This window comes from Corvus brachyrhynchos, unplaced genomic scaffold, assembly GCF_000691975.1.
Source record: "Corvus brachyrhynchos isolate BGI_N302 unplaced genomic scaffold, ASM69197v1 scaffold166, whole genome shotgun sequence".
NCBI lineage: Eukaryota > Metazoa > Chordata > Aves > Passeriformes > Corvidae > Corvus > Corvus brachyrhynchos.
In genome coordinates this window covers 1,234,848-1,242,968 of record NW_008239671.1, presented here as the reverse complement: position 1 = coordinate 1,242,968, position 8,121 = coordinate 1,234,848, and the positions used below count along the sequence as shown (strand labels likewise).

The 8,121-nt window shown below is 45.7% G+C and overlaps 1 long non-coding RNA gene across 1 annotated transcript; it reads right to left on the bottom strand.

The window, feature by feature from the left end:
• Window positions 1-2,005: 2,005 nt before the first annotated feature.
• LOC108448672 lies at window positions 2,006-8,111 on the bottom strand. Its single transcript, XR_001864637.1, has 2 exons — window positions 3,771-8,111; window positions 2,006-2,328 (listed from the first exon to the last, which is right to left on the bottom strand). It is a non-coding gene; the product is annotated as an uncharacterized LOC108448672 (long non-coding RNA).
• Window positions 8,112-8,121: the final 10 nt, after the last annotated feature.

Here is an 8,121-nt window from a genome sequence, read left to right as displayed (position 1 = left end):
TTATTTCTAAATTCCCTTATCAACTGCATATGACAGAGCATTCTTCACCCTTTAATAAGTACAGGTTGAAGTCAAGCTTGACTTGAATCTGATGATTGATTGAGTCCACATCAATATCCAGCAGATTTTGATGGAAGATAAAGGCAGTGTTGGTGTCTATTGCTACAGAAAACATGCTATCAACACATCCAACACTTTGGGGAGACCATCTGTAGCAGTCCACTCTCCTTCATTTCTTATGGATGCCTCCAACTGCAGCATGACCCAGGCACGAGCAACAGAAAGGAAGAGTTACCTGCAGCTACCCCCCATCAGTGCCTCAGAGGGACTATGTAAGGAAAACAAGGACACAGACTCTCTCCAGAGCCTGTCCCAGGAATGTGGTTGCTGAGATGTGAGCTGCCCTTTGGAAAAAATGCTATTTTCCCCTGCTAAACATGCTTTTAGTCTAGGTATTAGATCAGGTGCGGCTTAACTCTAAAAATTCTTCTGCATTCAATCACTATTCTTTAGTTCATCCATTTGGGGGTTCGTCTACACCAAAATGAACCAAACACCCCACAACGCTTTCCCTTCACCCAAAATAGAAGTGAATTAGGGGTTCTGTTTTTAAATAACATTTTCCACGGGAAAGTCAGCATGCTTTAAATTCACAGTACAGTGGAATAGTTTCCTCATCCAGACAAGTGCCTCGCTCTTAACCCTTGCTGGTCACAAACACAGATGTCAGGACAAAGCAGCAGAGAATCCTCTGTACATCCCACACAAACAAACCATGAGGTGCTTTGCAGAGCTGGGAATGAGCTGCTCAGTGATAAACACACTTCATGGAGTTTACATTTGCCTAAGACACTTACAGATTAAGAGGTTGGCTCCTGTCTTTTCCGCCAGCTACAGGCAGATGCTGGACAGCACAAGGTGAAGATTCATATGAGATTAAGTAAGAAATAAATAAAAAGCTGGAGGCACCTCACACAAGATACAGGGCCAAAAGTTGGGCTCAACTTGTGGTTTCTGTAAAAAGCCTCCCTCAGTCCCAAGGGAATCCAGTAAATACATGGAGAGGACACAGTTCACATAGTCACTCTCCATTACCTTGAAAGATCCCCTTGGCAGATGCATCTTTTGCACCCAGGAATGTCCCTTGCAGATAACTTCTCCTGAGAATAGAACAGGTGGTGACAACTCATGCAATGTGCTCATATCCACATCTTCTACAAGAATCTGACTTAAGTTTCATTGCACCTTTGGAAAGAGGCAACCCACTCCTAAAGTTTAAAACTGGGTAACTGCAGTAACTGCATCTTCTCAGGGAAGAAAGGGAAGAGCATTTAATAATCAAATAGCTTCTCCTCTCCATGTACAGAACTGTGGAAGCTTTCTGATCCTGTCCACCGTGCATCTGCATGTACTGGAAACAAGCTTTAGGACCAGGAACATGCTGCAAAGTCCAGGTGTCACACAAACACACAGGATGCTTCTCTCTGTCCTATCATGTTGGATTTAAAAACAGGGATTAAGTTGCACCACGTTTTATTAAAAAGAAATTCGAAAGAGATTTAACTACTAGAAGAAGTGTGCTTTGGAAGGTGAAGTTGCCTGGCCAACATGGGTGAAGTCTGAAAGTGCTGTAACTCTTTGCTCTGGGACTCTGGTACTGATGTAAATGCTGCAGACACACAGAGCCTCTGCCTCAGTTACTGGGACTGAAGTGACGGGGACACAGCCCCATACTGACACCCCTGCCCCACTGTGCATCTTCTTGTGCCCGTTTGTCACCGAGCACATCTTCCCCTCCCTGCTCCAGAGCAGATTAAGCTTAATACATTTATGCAGTTGTGAAGTGTCCTGCCTGTTATCCAATTAGGCAGCTAACGAGATCTGAGTAACAGCACGTAGGCACTGATAACTGCTGCCTGATATCAGTACAGATTAGACACGTTCTTTGTGTTCCCAGCCCGTGCAGAAGAAGGGCTGGGATTCGTTCAAAGGCTGCTCCGAAGACTGGATTCAGGTAATTGTTTAATTTCGTTTGGGATCCATAAACACATCACGTTTGTTTCCTCTTGATCTCCTGGAGCTGTCATGTCACAACTGTCCCATTACAAAACTCCTGATCAGTCTGGTGTGACTTGCTCAGTTGAACTTTCAGTGTGGACAGGGGCAGGTCTCATCACCTTTAAGGTCCCTTCTGGCATCAGAAATCTTTGGAGCAATAAAGGATCTGTGCATCACCAGGAAAAAATGTACAGGATTGATAAGGAGATTCAAAAATGCAATCTGTATTAGATCTGATGCTGTTCCACATGATATTCCCATAAGATCCACCTAAGGAAACATGAATTAGATGTAATCACCATAAAATGGCTGCATGACAACATCCTTCTCTGAGCGTAATTATCAAGGGTTTCTTATCTAATTGGGAAGGGCACTGGAAAGCGGGTCCAGCCAGGCATAAGAGCTGTGCCATATTTTCATTACCAGTCTGGATGACAGACTGGAATGTATGGCCATAAACCCAACAGATGATTCAGCTGGGAGGATTTGCAAGCACCACAGTGCACAGATTTCAATTTCTAAATTATCTTCATGCACTGGTCCAACATCAACAACAGGAAATAATTAAGGAAGAGAAGCCAAAGGTACAAATACAGAAACAGGGAACAATTCCCTATTCAGCAACACTCCAGAAAAGACTCTTCAAGGGTTGAGGTAAAATGGTGAGGTTCAACAATGTCCAACAGGTGCATGAAGGCAAAGCCCAAGGGATGAGCCATGGAAAGCACTCAGCTATGCCTTGCAAAGTCCTGCCCTGAGCTGCTCACTGCCATGCTTTTTGGAACAGCAGACCTGAGAGAACCTTGTGGAGAACAACAAAAATAAAAATCACCAGGTGTGAGATTAAGCTGGATCCATTTAAACCAGAAATGTTCCTAAGAACAGACTAGTCCACGCAAGCAAGCAGGACACAGCCTGAGGGGAGACCTCTCCTTCCAAATCCAGCAGGAAAATTCAGAGTTTGGCTCCTCTCACTTTAACCCTCTCACTTTAATCTCTGTTTGAAAACAAGATAATGGCCATCAATGTGGGTGGAAAGAACAGGAGTCATGGACTTATCAACACAGAAAAATGGGGAGATACCAACTGGATGGGTGAAACACACACCTTTAAACTGCCAGAGGGCTGAGTTAGATTAGATATTGGGAAGAAATGCTTCCCTGTGAGGGTGGGGAGGCCCTGGCACAGGGTGCCCAGAGAAGCTGTGGCTGCCCCTGGATCCCTGGAAGTGTCCAAGGCCAGGCTGGATGGGGCTTGGAGCAACCTGGGATAGTGGAAGGTGTCCCTGCCCATGGCAAGGGGTGGGATGAGATGGTCTTTATGGTCCCTTCCAACCCAAACCATTCTGTGATTCCATGACTCTGTGGTTCAAATTTGCTTGGAGCACTGAGCTGGAAAGGCAGCAGCCAACAGACTGGAACACCTGATGTGAGAAGGAAATGAGGGAATGGGGGTTGTTGAACTTGGAGAAGAAATGGTGGTTAGTGGGGGATTCAGTTACTCTCTTCAGCTACTTAACTGGGGTTTACTGAGCAGATGGAGCCAGACTGGATGGCAGAAACAAAAGGACAGGAAACAATGGGAACGACTGACAGCGAGGGAAACACTCATCAGACAGAAGGAAAATATTCCTCACCACAAGAGCACTAAGCACAGCATCAACCTGCCACTCTTGACTAAAAAATGTCCAAAAAAGTTCACAAGAAACCTACCTTTGATCCTGGCTCTGTCTGGAGCAGGAGGTCAGATAAGAGAGCTTCAAATCTCCTGTGCCACTCCACTTACTCTTCAGTTCTAAGAAATCTTTATCAAGGAACACTAGAAAAGTGATTTTGCCCAAGAGCCTACATCACTCTACACCTGTTCCATGCTAACAAGTACTTCAGACTCTAAAGCTGTCAATAAAATACCTTCCACATGACTAAAGATCCCTGTACCTGCAATTGACAGAGAAAAAAAGTGAGGAATGAAACACCAGAGCTTTCACTGCAATTGGAAAGAGAACAAGAGAAACTGGGGACTCACGTTACACAAGTTATCACACCAAAGCTCTGCAAGAAAACTGAGGAATTCAAAGATACCTACTGATGGCTCAAACAACAAAAAACAGACTGCTCCTCCCTACCTGCTCTTCCCACAGCAACAAACACGAATCAGTGCCAAAAGATGTTTCAGACCTGTCCAGACCAGCCTTCATTTTGGTGAGAGCTTCTTCAGTTGTCTCAGGACAAAGCCTCTCTGTGTGCAGACAAACCTTTCACACACACTTCCTACTCTCTCACAGGAAGGTATAACAGGTGTTAATAGATCCAGAGAAAATGCTTGCACAATACACACAGGCAAGGGGGTTTTTTTTCCCTAAAAAATAAAGTGAAGGAGTTTACCTTAGCAAATAATGCTTCTAGTGCTGATCTGTTTTCTGTCATGTTTTGTATTTGAGTGCTACCTCTCAGAATAATCTTCACATCCACTTTTTACCAACTTTAGAAATGCATGAATAACTGAATCCTTCAGGGGAACAAAGGGACAGGAGGTACAAAACCAGATGCACAGGGTGTAATCACAGCAGGGAGGGAGAAAGGAAGGTCACTCCTGAGCTACAGCCGGCAGGTCAGAGCAGGAAAGCACAATGGCTGAGCTGTAATCGAGCTAATCATGGGGAAAGCCTCGGTCAGGGCAGCTGGCAAGGACTTACTTCACCTTACAGCAGGGAGGAATTATTCTGGAACAGTCAGAGATCCAGAATACATCCCTGTGGAAAATACAGCACTTGAGCAAGAAGAGCACATGCTTTGTTTTTATAGTGGGTAGAGAGACAAAGCCATAACAAAACCTTCCATGACAAAACACATTATTGGTGCTCTGTCCAAAACTAAAATGCACCCATCACACCCCAGAAGTCTACATGAGAGTCACAAATTGGCGTTTGCTGGCTCAGTATAGGCAGGTATCAGACAGAGCACTCCAGGCAAATTTTGGGCCCTGCAGCTCAAGGAAGACACAGCCCAGAAATTCCCAAAGGCAGCTCCAGAGGACTGAACAGCTCACTCTGTACAGTAACAAAAGGGCAAGAGGGCAGCAATTCTCAACTGCAGCACAAGAAATCAAAGTCAGAAACTAGGAAAATCTTGGTATTGGCAAGAACAATGAAGGACTTTCAAGGATCACCCAGGGAGGATGAGGAAAGTCCATCACTGGAGGCTCTTAACAACTGTGTTGGACAAACATCTGCTGGGAAAGTTTAGATAGATCTGACCCAGCCTTGGGGCAGGAGGTCAGATTAGACAACTTAAAGTCCCTTCTGGCCCTGCTGCTTTTTGCTCGTAACAGAAATATGACAACAGAACACGTCAGCAGCAGCCCCAGAGCACGCGAGCCTCCCTAACATTTCCATCATACTTTGAAACACTGTAAGGTCCCATGTGCAGCAGCTGCCTGTTCCCACATGGTACCTTCTCCCTCCATTCCTGGAGGAGCATTACAGGGAGAACACAAAGAGCTGGACTCAAAACAGGCCCGGGAGCAGGAGCTCCCCAGCACAGCCTTCCCAACAACAGAGCCCCTCTCACATCCCACAGCCTGGGGATAGTTATTAACAGGAGCCCATCCCCACCCTCCCTCCCATTTGCCGACTTCCCATCTCACTCTGCAGTCAAAGCAGTTCTCTCTTTTTTCTCTTCAAGCATTTCTTCTGTTCCTCCCTGGAATATTTCCATGTGTAAGATCTTCAGGACTGGATCCCTGCCCACCACACAGCCCTGGATCCCACCCCAAAGGAAGCAGGGGACAAAAAGGGTAATGACCCGGTGCTTCACTCCAAAGGCCGCGGTCACACTCAGCCCTTTGTCAAGTTCTCTCAAAGCCCAAACAGAGACACCAGATGCCATCGTGACACTGGAGCAATGGTGTGAGCTCCCCACGACTAGAAAAGGACATTTAATTTAGTCTGCTGCAAGGACTTTATGCTCCTGCAAGCATTAATGAATGGCACAAAGTGTCCCATGGGATCAGAGCATCTGAGCAGCAGAGTACTCCGAAGTACCAACCTTTATCTCAGGGTTAAAGCTTGACCTATCACAAGGGATTTTAAGAATTTTTGCTTCCTCATGTGCCCCCCCCACACTCTTGGCTCATTCTTGAAAACCCAGTCAACCTCCAAGCTCTGTCATGTCCATCTGTGGAAAAACAAGGGAGGAAGATGACAGCAGAAGTGGTCCCAGGGAGAAACACTCATACGTGTGTTTGTGAGCACATTCCAGCTTACCCACACACGTGTGTGTGTTTGTCAGTACACCCTGGCACATCTGAGGGCACTGTTATGCAATCCCAGAAAACTTAGGTCCCAGATTGCACTCTCCTTAAAGGGCAGCCCTGGCTGTCTGTGTAGTGCTGACAGCAGCAGTCAGGGGACGGGCCAGGGATTGGATCCAGCTGAAAAATAACCCCATAAAAGTAATACTCTTCTGCCAGGTGTGTGAGCTCCCTGACCAAGATGTCGCACCCACAGTCACAACAGAACACGCACAAGAATAGGATGACCCCTTTTCCTCGAAGAACCATCTTAAATCTGTGTAAGTCACCCATCAGCCTGTGCTGGAAAAGTTATGCAAGAGAGGAAACAAGCAGTCGGAGACAGGACAGCTCAGAGAAAACATCTCAGGGCAGTTCCACTCCTGAAGCCAGGCTCTTGCAAAACAACCCTCATGCCAGCTTGCCAGGCTTTCCCACAGGGTCTGTGAGCTTCAGGAGTTCAACTAAAGGATTACCAGGCACATCTTCCTGGCAGAGTCCTCTGGGATCACAACGGTGACTGATTCTGAAAAAGAAAATCCTGTTAGGAGAAGACTAGAGATCAAAGCAGGAGGTTACATTTATATCCTGGAACATGCATCCCATGGGATGGGAGAATTTTTAATTCAGTTTCAGACTAAAAGCCTGTCCAACAGAAAATCAGATGAGCACACTTGAATGTTGCACCTGTGCAACCTCTTTGGGAGAAAATCCATTCCCCACCTGCCCTGAAAAATTAATTTAACTGAACCAACTCTTATAAAGGAAAAGAAACTCCTCCTTTCCTATTCAATTCCCAGTCTAGGGATAGGCCAGGACCACCTGCTTTGCTTAGCACAAGGCATCTTCTGCCTTCATCAGGTACAAGGGAGCTTGAGTAGGTACTTCACAACACAAATGATCCAAAACCAACATGCTTTTATTTTCCCTCCTTCTCAAAGTGTGCAAACATCACCACATCCTGTCCAGTATCTCAGTCCTTCCAAGCATGCCAGTAACCTACACTGTTCCATACCACTCAGCTCAATTCAGAGGACACACTTAAGGAAAATCTGGCATTACGCAGAATAATGAATGGTGAAGAAATTAATAACTAAGTATCCATTCTTCAAAAGTTATCTACATCCATTTCGTTTTCTACTTCATCAGCCAGGAAAACAAATATTTTCTTATTTCTTGAAAGGTAGTTCCTGCCTTTGAACTCAGTAAGTACACACACACACAACAAAAAGTAGAATTAAATGAACTTTTCAAGCCATTATAAAGGCTTTGCAGCCCTTAAAAGACCTATTGGATAAAAGAAATGAAAGTTACCAAATGAAAAATTCCCCACAAGCTGAAATTGTCTGGGTTTACGTCACTTCAGCTCTTTGGGCCCGCCACAGCTGAGATCTCCTCACTCACACCCCCCTCCATTTCTGGCACTGATCTGTTCTGCAGCCCCCAGTGCTCCCTCCTCCATCCTTCTACTCCAGGAAGTGAGAGGAAAGTGGTCTCAGAGCATGATGTGGAAAACTGCCCCAAAGAGGGAATATTCAACAACAACCCTGTGTAAATCACTACTCTGGGGCTGCAAAATCTGTTTCCCTCAGACCCAGCAAGCTGCCAGCCACCATCGTTTGGAATCAGAGAGCACCAACAATAAGTGCCTTGTTTAACTGAGACTTAAAGCAGGGCCTGGTAGCAGAGAACTACCCGGGAATAGCTCAAGGATCAAACTCCAGAAGAAAAAGCAGGGAGGGGCTTTTTGACCCCACTTGCATTATGTTCCTG